The following is a 25,074-nucleotide window of genomic DNA, read 5'->3' on the forward strand; positions in this document are numbered from 1 at the left end:
TGCAAGGTGGTCCAAATACACGCACACAGAATCTCAGGATGAGTAGTGTGCGTGTGCATGCCACGCACGCGCGTATAAAATATCCCACACAGGAGATGTGCATCTTGGCTGAGTGGGGCTGAGGGGTCACACAGGAATAGGGAGGTGAGGAGGCTTAAGAGAGAAATATTCTAGAACCAGAGGGTACGATGCCAGGCTGCTTCTGCCAGTCTTCAAGGATCCAAGATGGGAAGGCTACGTTGGTGTTTCTCCCAGCAGCCTGGGAGGGAATGGGAAATTGTTAAAGGGTATTAAGCAAGGACCAGAGACAGACATGGCCAGAAATAGGGGAGAGGGACCCAGAAGCACCGTGGAAACAGTCCTCCAGCCTGGGCCTCAATCCTGACTCGGCCGCTGAGCAGCCGTATGATAGGAAAGTGACTCAGCCACTGCATTTATCTACACGTCTACACAACAGAGGAGGAGGACAGGAGCTCTGTCGTGGAAGGCACCTAGAAGGGTGCGTGTCACCAGGAACGCTCTGTTGACGGAGGGGTCCCAGCAGGAGGGGATGTGTAAGTGCCCAGCGAGACCAAGCTTCACACGGCCTCTGCCCCCTGAGAGGTGAAGTTCAGGTGCCCACACCTCAGCCTGCCCCACCACGCCTGTCTCCAAGACTCTGCAACTCAGCAGGCAAGCACACACCTGCTGGGCAGGGCATGCGTTCAGAGGTTGACCAGTTGGCTCTTCGGAGAAGGCTGGGTGGGTGCAAGGAGTAAGCAGGGCTGGTTGGGTGAGTGGAGCAAACTTCCAACCGTCATGCCCCCACCTGGGGCCACCTGCCCCGTCTCCACGGCTGCACGGTGCTTTTTCTCTTGAGAACGACTCTCTGGGCTCAGAACAAGCTCTGGCTTCCCCTGGAGGACACTGATGACCAAGGAGGCACCATGACCGGCCGCCCTGAGGTCTCACCCATCTAGGAAATGCTGGACCCTCCATGCCCAAACCTATAGAAGGTGCCTGTGGGGGAAGCACATTCTGCTACTGAGCCAGGAAGGGCCAAGAGGCGCTGGAACAGAAGGGGTGGAAAGAGGACACCAGGGCCAACTCAGCCTGCTTCCTAATTTGGCCAACGCTGCCAAGGCCGTCCCCACATCCCCCTCCAGCATGACCACAGCTCCCCGCTCTGCCTGTCACCTGATTGTGCTCTGCCCCCATCCCCCCGAGGCCGCCACAGTCCCCTTGCCTTGGCTCTCTCCCAGAAAGAAGCTCCCCCAGTTGGTGGCCTGAAACACATCAGGAGTCAAAAGACGCGGAGACACCTGGGGACGTATCCAAGAGACCTGAAAAGGGCGCTCAAACACCGGTAAAGCCACGTTTTAGTAGCCTTATCCACAATGACCAAAGGGCAGACGGGACCAAGGACAAAGCACGGTGCATCCAACGAAATACCCAGCCGTCGGAAGGAAGGAGGCTCCGCTCCACGCTACCACATGGATGAGCCTTGAAGTCACGCATGCGATTCCATTTACACGAAATGCCCAGAAGAGGGAAATCCACAGAAACAGAAAGCAGATGAGTGGGGTCACCGGGGGCTGGAGGGGAGGGGAGGACGGGTACAGGGTTTCCTCTTCGGGGTGATAGAAATGTTGCACCATACTACGAATGTATAAATATCACTCGGGATAAATTTTATGTCAGGTGTATTTTACCATTTAAAAAAAAATCGTTTTTAAGCTGTGGAGGGGGCAGAAGTTGGAATCCCCACCTGCAGGCTCTCTCTCATTGAAAAGGCCCAAGGCACCCACATTACCTCATCGCTCATGGTCATGAGGGGGGCGGGCCTCCTGGGAGAGCTGCCCCCCAGCCATCAAGACGATGCAGTGTGACTAACGACCCAGTAATTATGATCTCTGTCAAACTTACTCTTCTTATTCATTTCCTTCAAGTTAAATCCTTCCCTTCCCTAGTCCCGTGGCTTCTCCCCTTCCATTTTGGCAGCTCCTTCCCATGGGAAGAGGAACGAGAAGCAGAGGTGACAGGGGCCCAGAGATGGGGGCCCTACCTTCAATGAACAAGCTCCGAGGGAGTGGGAGTGAGCGGGGAGAGTGAAAGCAGTTTTCTCCAACTCAGAAATTCTTTTCTTTTTTTGAAGATTTTATTTATTTATTTGAAAGAGAAAATGAGATAGAGAGAGAGCATGAGACGGGGGAGGGTCAGAGGGAGAAGCAGACTCCCTGCTGAGCAGGGAGCCCGATGAGGGACTCGATCCCGGGACTCCAGGATCATAACCTGAGCCGAAGGCAGTCGCTTAACCAACTGAGCCACCCAGGCGCCCCAACTCAGAAATTCTTAACCTGATGCATATCACGGCTTTGTGGGAATCCTAAAACACTGCGTCTTCGTCCAGATGGGCCATCGCCCTGAGCACAAGGCTGGATTTCGGCCTCCCTCGGGTCCCCTTGTTCAGTCAACAACCTGCTCAACTGTTCACGGAGACCCATCCTCTGAGAATCTGAAGGTAACTATGGATCTCCTGCCCTCCAAAATGGAGTCACTTGTGCATGTACACCCTCACCCTATTTCCTACAGAGTATCAGGAGGCTTCTAGACGACTCAGAGCCCTAAACTAGCCGGTAATCAGGAAACATACGCGCTCAGATCCCATTTGCGTCCATCGATAATGACTTTTATCATGCACCAAATGTTGATAGCTCCAAGGACCCGGCCAGATGCTTTACACACTTATCTCTAGTTTTGACAATTTAAACCTGCCATGTTCCCATTTTAAAGAATGAGGAATCTGAGACTCAGAGAACGTAATAACTCGTCCAACGCTGCACAGCTAAACCAATGATTAGCCCAAGCTTTGAAATACTACCTTGTCCTAGAGACTTCTGTCCAGTTACCTACATCCAGGCTACCCTCCTTGTCCATCTCTCCCCAGCTGGCCAGGGGAGGCTCTACGTCTTCACCTAGACCACCTGATACCCCAGCTCCCACCAAGGAGGGTGACAACTCAGGCCTGCTTCCCCTGTCTGTCTCACAGTCTCCAAATGAGCATATGCCTTCCTGGGAGATGAGCAGAAATACCACCACCCACACCCAAGCAGTCACGTTCCCGGCTGCAGGCTAACTTCCTTGTCTCCTTATTTAAAACAGCACCACCAAAGAAATTTTCCTCTTAATGATGGCTAATGGTCCTCCCCGGGGAAGAAAAAAGAGCAGGCAAGCACAGGAAAGTCACCCAGAGATTGAAAACAAAATCCCCCTTCCCGCTTATAGCAGTGTTTCTCAAAGCGCGGTCCCTGGAAACCGCCCCGCCCCTTCGGTCCCCTGGGATGTGCGTTAAAAATGCAGATTCCAGAGCCCTGCTCCCAACGCCAGGTCAACCTGGAGCCTGCGAAGCAGCCTTTCAACATGCATCCTAGGGGAGCCTCATGCCCACTGAACTCAGAACAGGCTGGTGTGCAGCTTTGGAGAAAACACTCGAGAGAAAACGTGCTTCTGAAATCAAAACTGGGAACATAAAATTTTAATAAGCACAATTTATAGAAAGACCGTGCTTAGCTGCATGGCCACTTATTTATTAAGGAAAAGGTGGCCATCCCCAAGCCCTTCAGAGGAGACTTCTTTTAAGAGGGATTCCATCTGGTCTCTGCAGAGTCGCCAGGCACTACACCAAGCCCCACACCCAGCCCCCCACCGGCCCCCGCCCCTCGTCAAGTTCAGCTGGGGACTCCTTCCCCCTCAGGAGGCTTCTGGGAACACCTGAGCCTTACCTTCTGCAGACGGGAGCCAACGGGACGTGACACGGTCACGGGCGGTCATCAAATGCTTTGGCAGCCAGATCAGCCGGTTTTAAGGTCCCCCCATTCTGCGTCCTCTCACACCCCAAGCCCAGAAGCAATAGGAGCTCCAGAGAAAGGCATAGCCACGGGGCCCCACACCCCCACTCCCCCCCCACACCCAGATCTATATATAACATCTCTGAAGTTGTCAGCCTAACGAGCCACTTTCTGGCAGACCCGTTGCCATGGCAATTACTGCTAATGAGCACGGCTTGAAGGCTCCTCCACAAAGAACTCTCCAGCAAGTTCTCTCTTCCCAAACGCACAGCCAGCCAGGACACCCGGAAGCAGCCGGGCCTTGGCCAGGTGTGCCTGGGAAGCACCAGTCCCCGGGAACGGCTTTGATAACTGGTGCGCCCTGAGCAGTCCAGGACCCCGGGGGTCCCTCAACGGGGGCTGCAAACGAGCCCCCCGGATGCGCCGGGGACTGGAGAGTCACGTCCACGCCACACCTTGCTGCGGGACACCTGTTCGGGGTGGAGAGACCCCGACACAAAGCTGGGAACGGCTACCAAAGGCAAGGTCATCTCCCCTGGCCATGGGTTTTAAGACACAAAGCAGGAAGCAGCTCCCACGGTGATGCCACCAGCCTCTGGATCTGCACCTCTAAGAGAATGGGACACCTTCCCTCTGTCTCCCAGGTGAGAAAGTCCCCGTCTCTCCAGCTCTGGCAGCCTTTCTATCCAGCCTGAGAGCGACTCACAGAGGAGAGCTGGGGAGGAAGTAAGGGACCCCGGCGACGGCTCAGTGCACCCTGGGAAGTGAAGTCCTCACGGGTAGTTTTCTAGGCTGGCAGGGAAAGATCTGGAGACCTGGCCGGTGGGAGGAAGAGGAGGAGAGACCACACAACAGAGAAACAGGCTGTAAGGTTCAGGAAGACGTGGCCACGTCCATGCTGTCCCTAGCATTAGTCTCGGCCCAGTGCCCAGAACACTGGCTGGAGGGACGGAGGGACTGAGGGACCAATGGAAACTTGGAATCGTTAGAAACTAGCTCCAAAGAGATCTGAGGTTTTCACCAAACAAGTAGACAGAATGACAATCCAAGCGACGAGTGCCCTACCTGTAACGAATCCCAGATCTTTTTTTTTTTTTTTCCCCGAATCCCAGCTCTCAATGGATCCCAACGAATGGACTCTTCGACCTTGCGTACGGGGAGGTGGGGCAAGACAAGATAACATAGTTTCTTTCACTGCAGAAAATAAATCGGGGAACAGTATCCAGAAGCCTCCAGGGAGGCACAAACTTCTAACCATGACCTCATATGGTATCCAGACGGGAAATTCCAGAAAAGTGTTCAGCAACCTCAATAGAAGGTAGGAAGATAGAGCATCTATGATACAACAGCAAAAAAATCATAAGGATCGGACAAACTAACGCAAACAAGGCAAGTGGCCTGGAAAAAGGAAACACATACTATAAAAAAGGGGAAAGGAAATTAACAAAATTGTAGGGAAATTTACGAGGCAGCGACAGAGGAAGTCCACGTGGGCTGCAATACAATGTGGAATTAGTCTTGCAAAAAGGAAAAAAAATAAAAAGGAAAGCATTAATTACATACAAAGCCAATGTAAGAATTTTTCCTGGAATGCAAAGGAAATGCACAAAAAAATGAAAACAGAGGTCCAGAAAAACAAGGCAAGATACAGATGCTAGGTGCTCCTGAAGAAGAGAAAAGAAATGAAAAACCATGGTTGATACGGCGGGGGGGCGGGGGAGAGGGACTTTCCTCAGCTAAAAGGAGACACGTATATGCAGCATGGCTGGTCCCACATTGCTGCACGCGAAATGGATTTTATAAGCCCACGGCAGGCACACCGTGAATGATGTATTTACACGGCAGAGATAAGGAGAAGTCCCGTAACGGTCTGCGTAGGAGAAGGGTGTCCCCGATAAATGAGCAAAAAAAGAAATAAAGTTGGTCACAGGCTTCTCTGTAACTGCATTTCAAAAGGTACTTCTGGACTGTCCTATGGGAAATGCCGAGACCCTGCTATGTGTCCGAGCGGTCTTCCATGGAAATACGTTCCTCGGGGCGCCTGGGTGGCTCAGTCGGTTGAGCCTTTGGCTCGGGTCGTGGTCCCAGGGGTCCTGGGATTGAGTCCCACATCGGGCTCCCTGCTCAGCCGGGAGTCTGCTTCTCCCTCTCCCTCTACTTGTGCTCTCTTTCTCAAAAAAAAAAAAAAAAAGGATAAAATCAAGGAAGGAGGAAGGAAGGAAGGAAGGAAGGAAGGAAGGAAGGAAGGAAGGAAGACGTTTCTCTATGGGCAGTGGTTCAGGGAATATAGGTCCGCAGACAGTGGGTCCAGGGACTTGTGTGTCCTCCTCAGAAGTGCTTTAGAAGATGCACCACAGGGCGCCTGGGTGGCTCAGTTGGTTAAGCGACTGCCTTCGGCTCAGGTCATGATCCTGGAGTCCCTGGATTGAGTCCCACATCGGGCTCCCTGCTCGGCAGGGAGCCCGCTTCTCCCTCTGACCCTCCTCCCTCTCATGCTCTCTGTCTCTCATTCTCTCTCTCAAATAAATAAATAAAATCTAAAAAAAAAAAAAAAGAAGATGCACCACAGCTGCGGGAGAGATGATGAGAAATAAAGGTGAAGAATTAAGGTAAAAAGGTCCCAGGCTGACCACCGAAAGCAAGCTTTAAAAATATGCAAATCATCATCATCAATCTACAGAGTCTGTATACATATCGCTACTCTCCATAAACATACGGTATGAAACAAGGAAAGAGCTTGGATCACAAATTCCGGATACTACTAGAAAAGATCAAGAGGTAGAACAAAGTAGAGCACGGGCACCTAAGGGAAATGAAATCAGAACGCCTCTCTTCCTACCCCAACAAGGGGCCGTCCCTTCATCCTCTCGGTCCAAATGGCCTCGCCAATTTGCTCCCGACCTCCGGCATCGAGTATCTGCTCTCACTGCTTCCTGGGTAATGACAGGTTTCCAGCCAGAGGGGCCGTGACAGAAGGGAAGGGTCCTTGGGGACCACAGACCTTTCTTGGATCCGGGGGTTCTGTGAGTCTGATCTCCAGCCACGTTTCATGGACCCCATGGGCAGTCGGCTTCCACAGGGAGTCCTGACCCGAGCATCTCTGCATCCCTTGGGCCACTCTGGTTGGACCCTTGCATGAAGAGGGGGTCAGGCACGCAAGGCCCACCTCCAGCTTTTACCAACAAGAAGCCAGAGAGGGCCAGGCGGGATGCTTTTCTTCCTTTCCACTCTTCCAAGGGCAAGATGTCTCAGGAAATGGGACCGACTCATGAGAGGTTTTGCCAGAACTCCTCACGTGTATATTCAAACTGCTCTTAGTAGAAACCCCTTTTGGCATGGCTTCTCTAAGTCCCTTAAAGGAACTTTCCAAAGCGGGCTTTAATCACTTAAGTGCAAACGTCCCCAGGACTCTTGCGAACCCAATACAACCCACGTGTCCTCGTGTCCTCGGTCCTCCCGCTCAGGGTGAATGGCTGGAAGGGGTCATGCTTGCAGCAATAATCCACATCCTAGTGGCTGGCATCTGTCACTCACTCATGCCAGACCTCGGCCCCCATGACAAGTCCTCATGGATCATACCGACAAGTCCCCAGAGGGTGACTCACCCGGGGTCCCCAGCTCCAGCCCCCGGGGAGCGTCTGCCACATTCACGCTTGCCGGCATCAGCTACCTTCCCCGACACCCCCATCGCCCCCCCCATCACTGTCCTCCATCCACAAAACTGCTAGAGGAAGCTTTACACCTGGCAGCCACCGGTGGGCATCAATGCTTGGGGGGGTTTCTCCCAACAGACCTGCCAGCCACGTGCCCGCCGCCCAATCCGCTACGAGCACCCACACGTGTCTAGCTCCTGAAGGACTTGGCAAGGGTCCCGGCCACCATGAAGAGCCATCTATAAGCCCCCAGTGCCTCCCTGGGACCAATCGACTCACTGGGGCCTGTTTTTCAGGACAGGGTGGGGAAGAGGACACAGGACAATAAACTCTTATTTTCTGATCCTAAAAAGGAATGGAGTGATCTGGTTAACCAGGAATTTTGATGAACACAATTACAATGTAGTCTCTGCGAGGGCACAGGAAGTCAACCCGCACAGGGAAACTTGGCTAAGCCGGAAAACACAGGGTCTCCAGTGGGGCGAGGGCGGACAAACAATCTTGTGAACAATACCGCAAAGTGCAAGGATGAGCTGGACGCCCCCACCCCCGCCCCCCGCAACCCCCAACATGTCAGAAGCCATTTCACAGCCCTGACGTGTCTGTGGGTCAAGCAGTGGGGGGCAGGAAGGAATCCATCCTGTAGGAAATGACTTCTATTCGGGCCTTACACACATTCCCACGAGAGCCCTTATTCCACGGACACCAGAGAAAGGCACTTCTATTACTGGTGCACCTGCCGTCCAGATAGAAGACAGAGGGGCTGATGAATAGGGTTCCAAAGGAGACAGTGCACAAAATGAGGACCTCTGGATGTCAGCAGACATCTCCTATGTGAGATGGCTCGTGCTTTTGCTGGTGGCATTCCACCCAGCAACCCCATACAGCATGACAGGGAACCAAGAGATGCCCACCCTTCAGCATCTCTTGGGAGAATCTCCGTATTGACCGAACAACACAACTGTGTTGGTCCTGCTCCGTACTGAGGTTTAGGGCAGGTACCCAATGGTCTCATGGCCATGTTCAGGCTCACGTGGGGGAAGGCGGTTCCCACAGGCGCTCCGTAAACATGGAGAACAGCTCTAGGAATAATATGGGAAGTTGCACCTGCTGCCCCATCTTGGGAGCCTAGAGGGGCTTGAGAAACCCCAAAGAGAGCCTGTTACTTTGGTCCTACCTCTAAGATCTGTCCGGCCCTGATGTTTCCAAGTTATAAAGGGCAAGGCGGTGAGCTCCTCGCAGGCTGTCTGGGCTTCTGGCCTCTGAGCAGGAAAACCTGAATGAGTCTGCTCACCAGCTCGTGATTAACTGAGACATTTTATTCAAACTCTCCACTTCGAGGAATGTTGGCTCCTTTCCTCCTACCCTTTCTCTGGCAGATAAAAATAGCGTGGGCCATTCTGATATCGTACCTCCAACCTCGGGACCCCAGAAGCACCGGCAGAAAGCACACAGGCCTAGGCACAAGGAGACCGTGTTCCCAGACAGCGAGCTGTAACTCATGCAGTTCCCTGGGCCTCTCGGGGCCTCTGTCTCCTCATCTGTAAAACCAGGGGCTGCCAGCCCTCCGACACCGGGGTTCTATGACCTGGGGAACATGTCACGTAACAGGGCCCAAAACCACCACAAGGGACATTTCACGCTTGCAAAAGCAGCTACCCCATAAACACAAGAGGATGGAGCCCTCCGAGCCAGAACAAGAACGTTCGTGTCACATTACCTCTCCGGAGCCCCGCTGCATGGTCCAGAGAGTGAAAATTTCCTCAGCCAAACCCAACGTGGAACGGATGGGAAGGATATGCACCTGAGACCCCGGTGAAGCAAAGCGATTTAACGGAACTTGGAAGTCATTAAAATGTATGCCCCAACCAGGATTCACGAAGTTGTGAGCGTTACCGAAAACCCATACGGGGAGGCTGAACACGGACTTCTCCTCCCCTTGGCCACGAGTCACTGTCCCGGCCTCTTTAGGGCTCCAATGTCCCTATCTGTCAGAAGAAGGAGGTGGGGTGGGGGGTTAGCACTTCCCTCCGTCCGGAAGGATCTCAAAACGCACCCTGGAGGGATGCGTGGGTGGCTCAGTCGTTAAGCATCTGCCTTCGGCTCAGGTCATGATCCCAGGGTCCTGGGATCAAGCCCCACATCGGACTCTCTGCTCAGCGGGGAGCCTGTTTCTCCCTCTCCCACTCCCCCTGCTTGTGTTCTCTCTCTCGCTGTCTCTCTCTGACAAATAAATAAGATAAAAACTGTAAAAATCTTAAAAAAAAAAAACCCTGCACCCTGGATTTTCTACACTAGTATATATCGGTAAAGATACCGATTACCGTGCCCTAGAAGATGCTTCCGAAGGACATGCTGAGGCTCATGCACCAGCAGCATGCTCCCTAGGCAGCTCCTGGTAGGGTGAGGACCCCTCCACATGATTCCTGATCCAATTTCCCTTTGCAGAGGAGAGAGCCGGGGAATAAGCGAATTTTGCCAACACTTGGTATTGGGGGGAATGGGGGGCAGGGGGTGGAGGGAGCAGGGAGAAGAGGAAATCCTAACGAATCCCCTTTCGTATTAAGGTACAGAGATCCCAGAATGCCTCATGCCAGGGTTTCTAGCACTTTCTCAAGCCCCTGAAGAAAACCCCCTACCCACATTTGCCGAGCATTCTGTTCCATTCAGAACAGACACCGCAAGTTCAGAGGAGAAGAACGGAACTGAAAGTCGCTCGCTCAGGTGAGGTCACACGCTTGGAACCCATCACTGCTCTGGGGGCCCCCCCTGCGCAGAGAATGCACGGGATGTGAGCGGGGAGGGCCGGCCTTGAGCAACCCCCTCATCTCTGCGGGGAGGCCTTGATTTCCTTATCTCGAAAATACAGAAGTCGGACCAGATGGTCTCCTAGGGTTTTCTCTGGTTTCTCTTGCTCTCTTTTCTACGACGCGAGGATTCTGGATGTTGGTCTTAGTCCACCTGCTATGTAAGGACGTGCTGTTTCGTGAGAGGGGAAAAGTCTCATTCAAGTGTAGACAGGCAGCAGACTGGGCCTCCTGAACACTGGGCTTCTTCCTCTCAACACGGCGAGTTCCGGGAAGTTCTTCTGCCCTGAATGGCCTATGTCAGCCCCTTCCCTGTCATTCCTAGAGCCACACGCAGTTGAGCTCTATCTGCCCAGCGACCCCGGGCTTCCCTGTGTCCAAAGCTGGAACTCGCCCCACACCCAACACAGACTTGTTCTTTTTGTTTAAGATTTTATTTATTTATTTGAGAGAGGGAAAGAGAGCACAAGCAGGGGGAGGGACTGAGGTAGAGGGAGAAGCAGGGCTCCCCGCCAAGCAGAGAGCCCGATGCGGGACTCGATCCCAGGACCCCAAGATCATGACCTGAGCCAGAAGGCAGACGCTTCACCACCTGAGCCACCCAGGCGCCCCCCACAACACAGGCTTGTTCTGAGCCTGCTAGAGATAAGCTGTTCGCCACGCATGCACGCCAGGACCCGAACACACATTCCACCTCGGCTCAGGCACAGCATGCCTCCGTCTCTGCCAAGAGGCTCCCCTGGGCTCTCACCCTCCTCTGGGTCCAGCTTCTTTGCTGATCCCTTCTTCTCTGTGAACCTCCCTGCTATGGCGCACAGCCAAGGCCAGACCCACCAGAACCCACCAGCGCTCCCCAGTACTCCATCAGAACGTGACTGATCGGTCTGGGTTCTTTACACACCATCTTTCCGCAAGTGTGCCAGCCGCTGGGCTGTCCCCTGGGAGCTGGCTAGAAATGCAGAGTCCCAGGCTCCACCTGAGCACCCGGCTCTGTATTTTAAAGGTCCCTGGGCAATTCAGATGCGCTTTAACCTCCGAGAAGCCCTGCTGTGAACTTTCCAGGTGCCCCTGGGTGACAAGCACAGGCTCAGGCCTCCATCAGAAGCCACACCAAAATTACAGATGCTGTCTGACCCCGTGGCCGGGAGACAGCGTCCTGGAAGAAGGCTATGTGCAGACACAGACGAGCCTTCCCATACGAACTGGACCCCCCCTCGGCTGTCCAGAGCCTCCAGAGTGGTCACTAGAGTCTTGGCTGATGGGAGGTCCCTCTTTCCAAGAAATGGGGGGGGTGGTCTAACTTCCAGAGGCAGGAAGGTGGGCACAATAAGGCTATCCCACCCTTAAGTCTCAAGAGAGCATCCATGCATGCCCCTTATCACAGCCCACCCCTGCCACCACCAAACTGGACAGAAGCGCCCAGCCCAGCCTGGAACCACAGTATAAACATCAGGCTCCCTGGGCAGATCCTCGACTCCCCGGGGGAGCCCCCCACAGGCTTTCCCTTGTAGACGGTCCCAGCTAGAACCGGGCCACACAGACGGCAGGTGGGTAGACAGGTAGAAGCCAAGCTTCAGATTTGGGAGAAGTGAGGGAGGCGAGATGTGGCCGCCAGTCCCCACAAGCCATGCTGCCACCATATGGTGGCACGCCTCCACGGAACTGCTGCCCAGGTAACCGGGGAGCTGCCCCCCGCTCCCTCCACCGACAACCCCTTCTGACATCACATCTCATTCCTCCCCCGTTCTCGATCTCACACAAGTCCTCTTTTCTCCCAGCTCTTCATGCTTTACGGGAGCCCCCCTGCCCAGCACACTGGGCCCCCCAGAGCTTCTCAGCTCCCCATCTCAGAGGTCCTCAGAACCGCTTTCTAAAATACCCAAATTAGGAGTGCCTGGGTGGCTCAGTTGGTTAAGCGACTGCCTTCGGCTCAGGTCATGATCCTGGAGTCCCTGGATCGAGTCCCGCGTTGGGCTCCCTGCTCGGCAGGGAGTCTGCTTCTCCCTCTGACCCTCCTCCCTCTCATGTACTTTCTCTCATTCTCTCTCTCTCAAATAAATAAATAAAATCTTTAAAAAATAAATAAATAAAATAAATAAAAAAATAAAATAAAATACCCAAGTTAGTTCAGAAACACGCAGAAAAAGCTGAGCCCATTGGATCGATTCTTACCATCAGAGAAGAGCTAGTCTTCCTCACGGGGCTGCCAATAACTCAGAGGAGAGTCCTGGGCCGTGCGTGGAGTCCCCAGACCCAGGGCCAGGCCCCTGCCAACTTCCTCTCCATGGCACCCTCTGCGGGAAATGGGGCTGGTGCAAACAACCGTGCTAAGGGTCAGTGCCGGGGACACCCCAGAGGGCGTTCCTGCGGCTTTGCACGCTACTCTTCTTTCACAAAGAACACCCTACATTGCACAGTTCCTTCCAAATCTGCCCCAGGTCCTGTGAGGAAATCAACGACGCATTCTGGACTTCCCAGTTGAGAAGTTTCTGGAGGCTTTTTTTTTTTTTTCCTTCACTCTCTCTTTTTCCCCTTTCTCAGCTAAAAAAAGTTGGCCGAGGTCACGACACACAATGGCCAAGCTTGTGTCACTGACCAGATGCCTCCCACCCCCAGGCCTGGGGACAAGAGCTCCTTTGTCCACTATATTTTAGGCGGGACTCCCTGGGCCTGCCCAAGCCCTGCTGGGGAATGTTCCGCCAACTTCTTCCCAACCCTAAGTCACGGCTCTGGCCTCGGCCCCAGCCCCAGCTGTGTGAACCCAAGGCCAGATAAAAACCAACCTACAAAGAATGGGGAATGCTCCCCCAAAGAACCATTGTGTTAGACACATCCAGGGCTGAAAAGCCCCAAAAGGGCAAGACGAGGGTCCCCTGTCTTCGCTCTGCCCTTGCTGTCTCCAAACCTGGACAGACAGTGGGTGGCCAGGGGGGCGATGCCATGCATCTCAGAGGAAAAGGGCTTGAGGATCACAAAGCTGTTAGTTGCAGGTGGAGGAAGGACTGGACCCTGAGCTCAATATGGCACCCACCAACTAAATGGGTTCAGACAAGAGACTTGGATCCTGCGTGAATGTATCGAATCACTCCACTCAGACAGCTTTTTGGCACAGCTGAAGGGTTAGCACTTCAAATCCACACATTTCTATGTCTGCTTTCAATGTAAACCTTTGTGATTTTAGGAAATGAGCCTTGATATCTTAGTAAATATGGCTTTCCCGAGGGACCGCAGAGTCTCGAGGTCTAGATGGGTTTCCTATAAATAGCATTCTCTCAAATGTATGGATGAACTGTGTATTTATGAAGAGGGTTCAGCGCCAGATCCTTGGGTTGGGCTAGGAAATCAGAACGATCCCTAGGGACAGAGTCAGAGGGCTCTGGAGCCCTTGTGGTTCACTACCTACTAGCTGTGATACCTAGCATGGGGCCTCGAACCTTCCCCCATGCCAGGGGGAGGCATGTTGCCATTGGCCCTCTGAGTGCACGCCCCCCTCAGCAGACAAGCCCGTGGTTGACATTAGGATGCTGGCTGTGCTGCCTCAGTTTCCCCAAGACTGAACACCAGATGGACCACAGTGAGCCATCTGAGCTGCAAGTGGAGGAAGGAGTGGACCCTGAGCTCAATAAAAGGGAGTGTATTGGGAGTATAAAAGGGAGATGATTGGCAGTGCCTTTCTCAGAAGGTTGTTGGGAGGATTAAGGGGGGAAATCCACATAAACACTGAGCATAGAGCAAAGGGGACCAAAGTACCCAATAAAGGCAGTTGTTTTTGTGGCTGAAAGAGTAGTAGCTGAAGTTTCCCTAGACACACACAAAAAATGGGCAAAGGGCATTTCTCCCAAGAAGATATACAAATGGCCAACGGGCACATGGAAAGGTGCTCCGTATCACTCATCACTAGGGAAAACACATTAAAACCCAAATGAGGAGTCACCTCCCACCCATGAGGATGGCCACTATCAACAAACAAATGAATAAAACCAGAAAGGTCAGAGAAGAACAGGCATTGGCGAGGATGCGGGCAAAGTGGAGCAGACGACATGGAAAACAATATGGCGGCTCCTCAAAAAGTTACACACAGAATTACTATAGGTCCAGCAATTCCACTTCTAGGTATACACCCAAGAGAATGGAAAAGTAGGGACTCAGCTATCTGTACTGTTGTACTTTAGCATTCTTCGTGATGGCCAAAGAATTTAGAAACAACCCAAGTGTGTCCATTCATGGATGAGCGGATAAGCAAAATGTGGCGTGTATACAGCGGCATGGTGTTCAACCTTAGAAAGGAAGTTCTGACCCAGACTATGGTGCAGATGAACCTCAAGACATTAGGCAAAACAAGATAACCCAGTCATGACATATCAGATAAAGGGCTAGTATCCAAAATCTATAAAGAACTCATCAAACTCAACACCCAAAGAACAAAGAATCCAATCAAGAAATGGGCAGAAGACATGAACAGACAGTTTTCCAAAGAAGACATCCAAATGGCCAACAGACACATGAAAAAGTGCTCAATATCGCTCAGCATCAGGGAAATCCAAATCAAAACCTCAATGAGATACCACCTCACACCAGTCAGAATGGCTAAAATTAACAAGTCAGGAAACGACAGATGTTGGCGGGGATGCGGAGAAAGGGGAACCCTCCTCCACTGTTGGTGGGAATGCAAGCTGGTGCAGCCACTCTGGAAAACTGTATGGAGGTTCCTCAAAAAGTTGAAAATAGAGCTACCATATGATCCAGCAATTGCACTACTGGGTATTTACCCCAAAGATACAAAAGTAGGGATCCGAAGGGGTACATGCACCCCGATGTTTATAGCAGCAATGTCCACAATAGCCAAACTGTGGAAAGAGCCAAGATGTCCATCGACAGATGAATGGATAAAGAAGATGTGGTATATATATACAATGGAATATTATGCAGCCATCAAAAGGAATGAGATCTTGCCATTTGCAACGACGTGGATGGAACTGGAGGGTATTATGTTGAGCGAAATAATTCAAACAGAGAAAGACATGTATCATATGATCTCACTGATATGAGGAATTCTTAATTGCAGGAATCAAACTGAGTGTTGTTGGAGTGGGGGGTGGGGTGGGAGGGATGGGGTGACTGGGTGATAGACACTGGGGAGGGTATGTGCTCTGGTAAGCACTGTGAATTGTGCAAGACTGTTGAATCTCAGATCTGTACCTCTGAAACAAATAATGCAATATATGTTAAGAAAAAAAAAGAAGAAGAAGAAGAGGGTAGCGGGAGGGGAAGAGTGAAGTGGGGGAAATCGGAGGGGTAGACGAACCATGAGAGACAGTGGACTCTGAAAAACAAACTGAGGGTTCTAGAGGAGAGGGGGGGTGGGAGGATGGGTTAGCCTGGTGGTGGGTATTGAGGAGGGCACGCTCTGCATGGAGCACTGGGTGTTATGCACAAACAATGAATCATGGAACACTTCATCTAAAACTAATGATGTAATGTATGGGGATTAACATAAGAATTAAAAAAAAAAAAAAAAAGATAACCCAGTCATGAAAAGGCAGATATTGTGGGATCCTACTTTAGGAGGGGCCTAGAATAGAATAAATTCAGAGAGACAAAATAAATAAATAAATAGAATGGCGATTGCCAAGGGCCGGGGGGAGATGGAGGGGAGGTGGGATGTGGTGTTAGTGTTTAATGGAGACAGAGTGAGTGTCTGTTAGCAAGATGACAAGGTCTGGAGGTAGATGGTGATGGTCGCACAACATTGTGAAGGCACTTGACGCCACAGATCTTGTAAACTTAAAAATGGTTAAAATGGTGTCATGTCTGTTTTAACACACACACACACACGTCCGGGACCCACAGAGATAGCTTAGATCAAAGGCCCCTGGCCAGTGTGACATAAGCCACATCATAGGATCCCCAGGGACGGAACCTCCGGAGATGTGAAGGACGCACCCAGAGAGAAGTCTCCCCAGCCTGCTGGTGAAGCCGATAAGCCTGGGGCAGCTCAGATGGCTCACTGTGGTCCATCTGGTGTTCAATCTTGGGGAAACTGAGGCAGCACAGCCAGCATCCTAATGTCAACCACGGGCTTGTCTGCTGAGGGGGGCATGCACTCAAGAGGGCCAATGGCAACATGCCTCCCCCTGGACACATCAACTCCCACCTTTCTGGTCTTTTTCCTTCCACCCCCAGAGGCAGGGCTCATCTCTTCCTTCTCAAAGCCTGGGGTGGGCTGCTCGAGGGGCTCTACTTCCCCTCTCTGCTTGTCAGGTTCCGATCCGCTGCAGGGGGCGGCGGGGGACGCAACAATGAGCTCTCTTGAGCTCTCACTCTGGGCCAGATGCCGTCCTAAGTGCGTCACATGCCTTGTGCCAATGTAACTCACCCAACAAGCCAACGAGGAGGTTTCTAGTATCGTCCCCGTTTAATAGAGGAGTAAACACAGGCTCCCACCCACAAGAAGGTAAATGCAAAACTCCATCTGCACCCAGACAGCCAAGACCTTCACCTTGGGTCCTTCAGGTTTCATGGAATTAAAATACCCATGGAAGCTCTCACAGCCCATAGCTTTTTGGTTTTATGGCAGCAAAGAGGGGAGAGTTTTAAGGCTCTTCAGCCTTGGCACCACTCTGGGACACTGCACCACACTCATGAACAGATACAATCACAGACAATAACACACCCCTATGGGCAACACAGAGAGATTGTCCTCACGGTGCCCGGGATGGCCTCCAGCCAATGGCAAGAGACCTTTCTGGGCCTTTATGAACCAGGAGGCTAATCTGCTCTGACATGAGCTATGCAGAACAAACCAGAGGCCCGCAAATGTTTTATCCTTTAGGATTCACCAACACGGATATCTCGGGGTGCGTAAAACTCATAAAGACATTCTCAGGGGTTTACGGTTTGGGGTGATCCCAGTGTCTCAAACCAGACGTCCCTTGAGTTTTGCTTTATGGATAGTCTTCTATCATTTGAGTTGGCTGCAAAAAAGCACAAATTGCTCTCCTTCTGGTCTCTGCAAATATGTAGGTTCCTACACCAGGTGTCACGTGGACAAACGAAGGACAGTAGGAAACCCGTGATCCAAACACAAAAAAGACCAACAATCATTTCCACGGAGTTCCATTTTCCCCGGAGTTTCACGGAGTCCGATGCAGCCAACCTTCTTGCTATTATTCATTGTCTCGGTTGAGTTGAAAACTGTCAACCAAAAGAGGTCACGTTCTACAACCAAAGGAGAACCATGAGTCGGGCTGTCTTATAATGATAATTAATAAGAAAGACAGGGTATGGCGACGACTCACTTTTTCTTTTTTTTTAAAGATTTTATTTATTTATTTGAGAGAGAGAGTGAGAGAGAGAAAGAGCACAAGAGCAGGGAGCGGGAGAGGGAGAAGCAGACTCTCTGCCGAGCAGGGAGCCCGATGCGGGACTCGATCCCGGGACTCCAGGATCATGACCTGAGCCGAAGGCAGTCGCTTAACCAACTGAGCCACCCAGGCGCCCGACGACTCACTTTTTCTAAATGCTTCAGAGTCGTGAAGGGAAAAATTATTCCCCAGACCATGCAATCTCGGCGGGGGCAAGGTCTCGAAGACACTCCCAACCCCCTCACAGGCAGCCCCTTGGCTATAGGTTTAGTCAAGCAACGATGGTTACCAACAACCTCTTCCCAAATGCTGTGGAAGACGCAGGCAAGTGTAACACCAAGGGACCTGGCTTCGACAATTTGGAAGATAAAGCACAGACACAAAGGAAAAAGCAGAAACAACTACACAAGGGAGTCTATCCTAAGTGCCAAGCGATAAGTCGGCAGACAGTAAGAGCTTTCAGAATCCAGAGAAGGGCAAGGTCATGTTCGGCTGGGGAGGTCAGAGAAGGCTTCTCAGAAGATACAGCATTTGCCCGACAGCAGGGATGAAAAGGAAGGGCTTGACCAGAATGGAGGGACCGTAAGTGACAAGTAGAATAGGCCTCAGTGACTGAGCAGATGTGGGAGAAGTGGGAGGAAGTAAAAGGCAATCCTGAAGGGGACAGGAGAAGCTGGACCCAGTACTCAGGGAGATCCGGCCACGGTAGAAGCCAGTTTGGGGATATATGGTAGAGTTCACGGCCTCCATACTCAAGGTCCAAGTGCTTGATCAGGGTCAGGGTGCAGCAGGGCTGCGTGTTGCCCTTGACCCATGGGGCTGGGGTATCTGCCCGGAGATGGGGGTGCAATCCTACAGGTGGACTCAGTTTATGAAGAAAGAATGGAGAGCTGAGCCCCAAGACGTGCTCTCACTTTCCCCGACCCTCCTTGGACCCAATCTCTCCCTCCCGTGAGCCCCCCAGGAGTGCCTGCAGCATACCTCGCACCCCTCTCCGAGACCCTCAAAGGCTTCCGTCCTTCTCCCCTCCGATGCAGCCCCATGCCTCACACTCGGGGGCTGGCTCCATGATGGGCAAGGAATGGATGCGAGTTCTGGGAATGAGTCACAGAAAGCAAAGAAGGACGGGATCGTAAGGATAGGTAGCGCTGTCCACGAGCGAGACGGAAAAAGATGCTCACTGATGATGGAGGGGATGCTCCCCCTGCCAAGCCCAGAAAGAGGAGCAGGGGAGTGAGGTGGGCATGGGAATCTGGTCCTGAGCATATGAGGAGTTGGGGAGCCTGAGGACACACGGGGACGGGAGGTAAGATACTGAGATAGTAGAGGGTGGAGAGAGAGGACAAGGCTGTGAGTAGGCAATGGCTGGCCTGGGCCCATTGGGCCTATGGATGGCTCCTACGAGGGGTTGGACAGCTACCTTCTTGCCCTCAGCATGGGGGGGGGTCCGAGGCCCCCCATAAGGTTCCCATGTGTCCCTCTCCATAAAAGATTCCCAAGATCAAGTGGACATATCAGAAATAGCACCCGCCTTAACAGGCTCGGTTCCGGACCCAAGGAACGCCTCGGCTCAACATTTCCTAAACTCCAGCCATTCACGTTCCCCTGTCCCAACTCTGCCATTCGTATGCATCAGCCGTCCTATTATTTACCCGGAAATTTTTTTTTAACTCTCTTATAATGAGCTTGCATTTAGCCTGACCCTAAGCAGGAACAGCTATGAAACATGGATTTGGCGTGGCTGGTTGTCTTCCCTGTTACACACTTAAATAAACATAACTTAAAAACAGTCATCACAACACGGTCTACGAGGATCTTAACAACATCCTTAGTGGTAACCTTGGCCCACTTTAAGAAACACAGTTTCAGACTATGTGTAAAATTACCATAGAGCAGCTGTGAAATGGTCTAGGGAGGGTTTTTTTGTGAAACCTAGAAAACCAAGCTCGAATTCTCCACTGACCACATACCCCCCACTGCAGGGGCGAGGTTGCCAGTGTGTGCCCGAGTCACCGCTGGGAGGCCCAGGAGGGGAGTCAAGGGAGAAACAGAGGACCTTCCCACGGTGAGGGCCATGGGAGAGCCTTGGCTACAAGGTATGTGCATCGCCAACCCTACAAGTAGGCAACTGTGAAGGGGATTCAACCTTCCCCCGCGAGCACACGGTGCCAAGACCAATGACGCACGATTCATTTTGCGTCCGACAGTTCATGCAACGTCTACACAGGTGTTGCCTTGTTGGGAGAAGGAGGAAAGAGAAGGGCATGGGAAGGCGGGGAAAGGGTGAGGAAGCACCATGCTAAGGGCTCAAGGCAAGAGCACTTCTCAGAAGACAATGTCAGGAAACTGCTAGAAAGCAAGAAGTCCTCTTTGAAAGAGGAACAGAAAATTGTCATGGAAAAAGACGGCCAAAATAAGGATGACACAAAGAAAAAAAACAAATGAGGTAAGAATTATACCAAAACTGCTCACTTAAATCCACTTTAGTGGTTGCGGGTAAATAAAGACTTTTTTAAAAGTTAAATTAATAAAATGCAGGCTACACTTCAAAGGATCTCCCCAAACTGCAAAGGTTAAAAAAAAGGGGGGGGGCAAGGAAATGAAAAAGTAATGCATGTTTAATTAGAAAAGACTGGACCGGGGCACCTGGGTGGCTCAGTCGTTAAGCGTCTGCCTTCGGCTCAGGTCATGATCCCAGGGTCCTGGGATCGAGCCCCGCATCGGGCTCCCTGCTCTGCGGGAAGCCCGCTTCTCCCTCTCCCACTCCCCCTGCTTGTGTTCCCTCTCTCGCTGTGTCTGTCTCTGTCAAATAAATAAATAAAATCTTAAAAAAAAAAAAAAAACTGGACCACGTAGACGAAAATCAATAATCGACTGCAAAAATAACAAAAGAGAATTTTCAGAATCATGCCCACCAAGAGGCAAAGAGAAAGGCTGCCTGGGAAATCTGTTTTTCCTCAGACTTTTCTTCTGCTCCTGCTACGAGCACTTCCCACAGGAACCAAAGCTCCATAAGGCCGGGACTCACCAAGGGGCTGGCGTCAGCCCTCTGAAAGTGCTGGAAAGTGCTGGAAGACACATCCCACCCAAGTCAAAGCTTTGTGAGGTGTGGTCATGGTCTCATTCATCACTGTGGGAGTTCACTAAGCATTTGCTGAAGGGTGGACCAAACTGAGCAGCAAGTATGAGTTTTTGTTCCAAACGTCTGAGATTTGTGCTCACTTTGGCAGCACATGTACTAAAATTGGAACGATACAGAGAAGATTAGCATGGTGCCGAATGTCTGAGACTCAAGACGTACACATCCAGCCAAGCTGTATTAATATTTCACACTGAAAGAGACAGAAAGGGCTCTCTAAGCATGCAGGTGAAGAAACCACCCATGTACTCTCCAGGCACTGAGACAGAGATGAGCATGAGGATGAGGACAATGGGGCATCGTCATATAAAAGCATTTCTTACACGGTGTAGATCCCCAGCTCAGAAATCCAGCCAACAGACTGTCCGGCTCGGGGGCGAAGCCCAGTGACCGGTGTCTCCCTCGGCCCTCCTCCTCTGCTTTGCATGCATCCTGGAATCAGGCTACCCATGTATCCTACAACATCCTTCAGGGCCAGGACAGAGGAAGTCTTCAGCCATGTGTGGGGAGCACTGTTCACCCATGCTGTCTTTTCTGCCCAAGCATGGGCTGACACCGGGGGAGCTACTGGACTTTTGGCAGACCAATATCCCTGATGAACATGGATGCAAAAAGTCTCACCAAAATACTAGCCAATAGGATCCAACAGTATATTAAAAGGATTATTCACCACGACCAAGTGGGATTTATCCCTGGGCTGCAAGGTTGGTTCAACATCTGCAAATCGGTGTGATACAATACATTAATAAAAAAAAGAACAAGACCCATATGATACTCTTAATAGACATGGAAAAAGCATTTGACAAAGTACAGCATCCTTTCTTGATCAAAACTCTTCAGAGTGTAGGCATAGAGGGTACAAACCTCAATATCATAAAAGCCATCTACGAAAAACCCACAGCGAATATCATTCTCAATGGGGGAAAACAGAGAGCTTTCCCCCTAAGGTCAGGAATGCGGCAGGGATGTCCACTCTGACCACTGCTATTCAACACAGTATTAGAAGTCCTAGGGCGCCTGGGTGGCTCAGTTGGTTAAGCAACTGCCTTTGGCTCAGGTCATGATCCTGGAGTCCTGGGATCGAGTCCCGCATCGGGCTCCCTGCTCAGCAGGGAGTCTGCTTCTCCCTCTGCCCTCTTCCCTCTCGTGCTCTCTGTCTCTCATTCTCTCTCTCTCTCTCAAATAATTAAATAAAATCTTTAAAAAAAAAAAAAAAGAAGTCCTAGCCACAGCAATCAGACAACAAAAAGAAATAAAAGGCATCCGATTCGGCAAAGAAGAAGTCAAACTCTCCCTCTTTGCAGGTGATGTGATACCTTATGTAGAAAACCTAAAAGACTCCACCCCAAAACTGCTAGAACTCACAAAGGAATTCAGTAAAGTGTCAGGATGTAAAATCAATCCACAGAAATCAGTGGCATTCCTATACACCAACAAGAAGACAGAAAAAAGAGAAATTAAGGATTGGATCCATTTACAATTGCACCCAAAACCGTAAGATACCTAGGAATAAATCTAACCAAAGAGACAAAGGATCTGTACTCAGAAAACTATAGAATACTCATGAAAGAAACTGAGGAAGACACAAAGAAATGGAAAAACGCTCCATGCTCATGGATTGGAAGAAGAAATATTGTGAAGATGTCAATGCTGCCTAGAGCAATCTACACATTCAATGCAATCCCCATCAAAATACCATCCACTTTTTTCAAAGAAATGGAACAAATAATCCTAAAATTTGTATGGAACCAGAAAAGACCCCACATAGCCAGAGGAATGTTGAAAAAGAAAAGCAAAGCCGGCGGCATCACAATTCCGGACTTCCAGCTCTATTACAAAGCTGTCATCATCAAGACAGTATGGTATTGGCATAAAAACAGACACAGAGATCAATGGAACAGAATAGAGAGCCCAGAAATGGACCCTCGACTCTATGGTCAACTAATCTTCGACAAAGCAGGAAAGAATGTCCAGTGGAAAAAAAGTCTATTAGCTACTGGACCCTTGGGGACACTGCGCTGGGAGCATCACTAGACAAAGTCTCTGTCACTCCTCCACCCAAGCCACCTGCGCTTGAATGAACCAAGCCTTCCCTCCTCCCCAGATCAGGAAAGACCAATCAGCCACCCAGCGGCCAATGCTTTTGTTCACCAAAACCCCCTTTCCTATCGCCTTCTAAGAGCTGCTCCCGCTTTAAGAACCAGAGTCCACAGCACGGTGTCGAAGATGGAAAATGATGCGCCCCACACCCCTTCCCCCACCCCCGCCAATGAAACGCTGAGGGAACACAGGAAAATGTGAACGCGGGTCATCTTTGGATTCTGGGATTTCTCCGGCTGTTTTGTTTTCATTTTATCACATTTAAAATGTTTATTTATTTTTAATTGTACAAATCAAAAATTTTTTTTTTTTAAAACGTGTTTATAAAATTACTTTTACAATCAGGAAAACACTGCCTTCCCCCAAAATCAGCATATCCAGTTCTAAAATACACCATATGATCCCAATTATGTAGACAAATATATACAGCCAAAAGAAAAGGGGGGGGGATGAAAAGAATGTGAAATATTTTTTTCTTATTTCTGTTTTTCTGTATTTTTCCATTTTCTATAACGAGCACATTAATTTTAATGCTTTTTTTTGAGGAGAGAAGGGGCAGAGGGAGAGGGAGAGAGAGAATCTTTTTTTTTTTTTTAAGATTTTATTTATTTATTTGAGACAGAGAGAATGAGAGAGAGAGAGCACATGAGAGGGGGGAGGTTCAGAGGGAGAAGCAGGCTCGATGCGGGACTCGATCCAGGGACTCCAGGATCATGACCTGAGCCGAAGGCAGTCGCCCAACCAACTGAGCCACCCAGGCGCCCGGAGAGAGAGAATCTTAAGCCAGCTCCAAACGCAGTGCAGAGCCCGACGCGAGGCTTGAGCTCACAACCCCAAGATCATGACCTGAGCCAAAATCAAGATTCAGATGCTTAACTGACTGAGCCACCCAGGTGCCCCAATTTTAATGATTTTTTTAAAAAAAATATTTACTTTATTCCATTATGAACTGATGTATGAATACAGCCCTATTTAAAATATTTACAGAGTATTTGCTAATAAAATCCCCCTTGATATCTCCCTTCCCAGTTGCCATCCCATAAAATGAAGGGTTCATCATACTTTCTTTCAAATGATAAGGAGACTTGGGGGGGGTTTATTTATAAGAAAATGAATTAAGATGAAATGGGCAACAGTAAGGAGCTTTCTGGTCCAGTGCAAGGTGGACACAAAAATTAGAGATGGAAGGGACCCCAGGGATCGTTTGATCCCATGCTACCATTTTACAGATTGGGAAAATGAACCCACAGACAGATGGGGACTGGATGCCAAGTCTCCCCCAGCCCAGCGCAGAGCCCCCTCCTTCTTGCTCTCCGGCCGCCCTAAATCTTGGTGCTGATGTTGCTGGCATGGCTAGAGGACTAGTTCTGGTCACACAGCCCGGCAAGAGCCAAAACCCCACGTAGGACAGCCCCCAAGCTGACCCCAACACTGCTCTGTGCAAGCCGACCTCCAATGAGTCCAGCTCTCTGCTCAACCATGAGCCACTTCCCATCCGTTTGTGGCCAGTAAGCCCCCCCCCCCCCCCCGTGTAGGGAGGGGGCCCAGAGAGGAAACATCTGTGCACACAAGGGGAGTGAAGGGGAGTGAATAAACGCACTTGATTTTCCCTTTGGCAAATCTTCTTCGGCCTCTTTTTCCACTCATTGAAATGCAAAGCCCCATTCCAATGAGGAGGTCTGCAAGATTCCAGAAACTTCTAGAAACCACAATCCCCACTCCGCAACAGGGATTCCCAAAACAAGGTGCGCATGGATGTGCTGGGGCTGTGGGAAAGGACAAATAGCAGACACAACCCCCAGAAACCAGCCACAGGCATCCACTGGCTTGCCCCCAACCCCAGCTTCTAACCTTCAGCCAGGCACAGAGGAAGTTCAAATATGCCTTCCGCGGCTTTCCAGCCGTGTAACCTCAGGCAAGTCACTTCAACCTCTTTTGAAACTCATCTTTTCTCTTTGCTGCATGCAAAAATGGAAATACCACCATCTCCTTCACAGAATTCTTGCAAAGATCTGAGGGCCAAAACCACAGGAGCAACTCCATACATGTTAAGCTTTCCCCATACCTTCCCATCCCTGTTAAGCCACCGAGTAACCCTTGGGGAAAGTCGTCAACAACTCAGGTCACGGTGCTGAGTCACTCCCATGGCACCGACTGGGTTTTCCCAACAGCCGGGGCTCATCT

At 50.8% G+C, this 25,074-nt stretch overlaps 1 protein-coding gene and 1 non-coding gene across 6 annotated transcripts in view; one reads left to right on the top strand and one right to left on the bottom strand.

The window, feature by feature from the left end:
• GAS7 (growth arrest specific 7) overlaps positions 1-25,074 on the bottom strand; it is a 206,208-nt gene that overhangs the window by 88,833 nt on the left and 92,301 nt on the right. Inside the window, exon 1 of one of the 5 annotated variants that reach the window (XM_054511057.2) lies at positions 12,460-12,749. The exons of the other annotated variants lie outside the window; for them this stretch is intronic. The gene's annotated coding sequence lies outside the window, so the exon portion shown is untranslated. Of the gene's footprint in view, positions 1-12,459; positions 12,750-25,074 lie in introns of those variants that run through there. 5 annotated transcript variants of the gene reach the window in all.
• Positions 20,866-20,969, top strand: LOC123854872 (U6 spliceosomal RNA). Its single transcript, XR_006793418.1, has one exon. It is a non-coding gene; the product is annotated as a U6 spliceosomal RNA (small nuclear RNA).

This window comes from Mirounga angustirostris, unplaced genomic scaffold, assembly GCF_029215605.1.
Source record: "Mirounga angustirostris isolate CCGP_5_RB_7025 unplaced genomic scaffold, mMirAng1.0.hap1 SCAF_17, whole genome shotgun sequence".
Lineage (NCBI taxonomy): Eukaryota > Metazoa > Chordata > Mammalia > Carnivora > Phocidae > Mirounga > Mirounga angustirostris.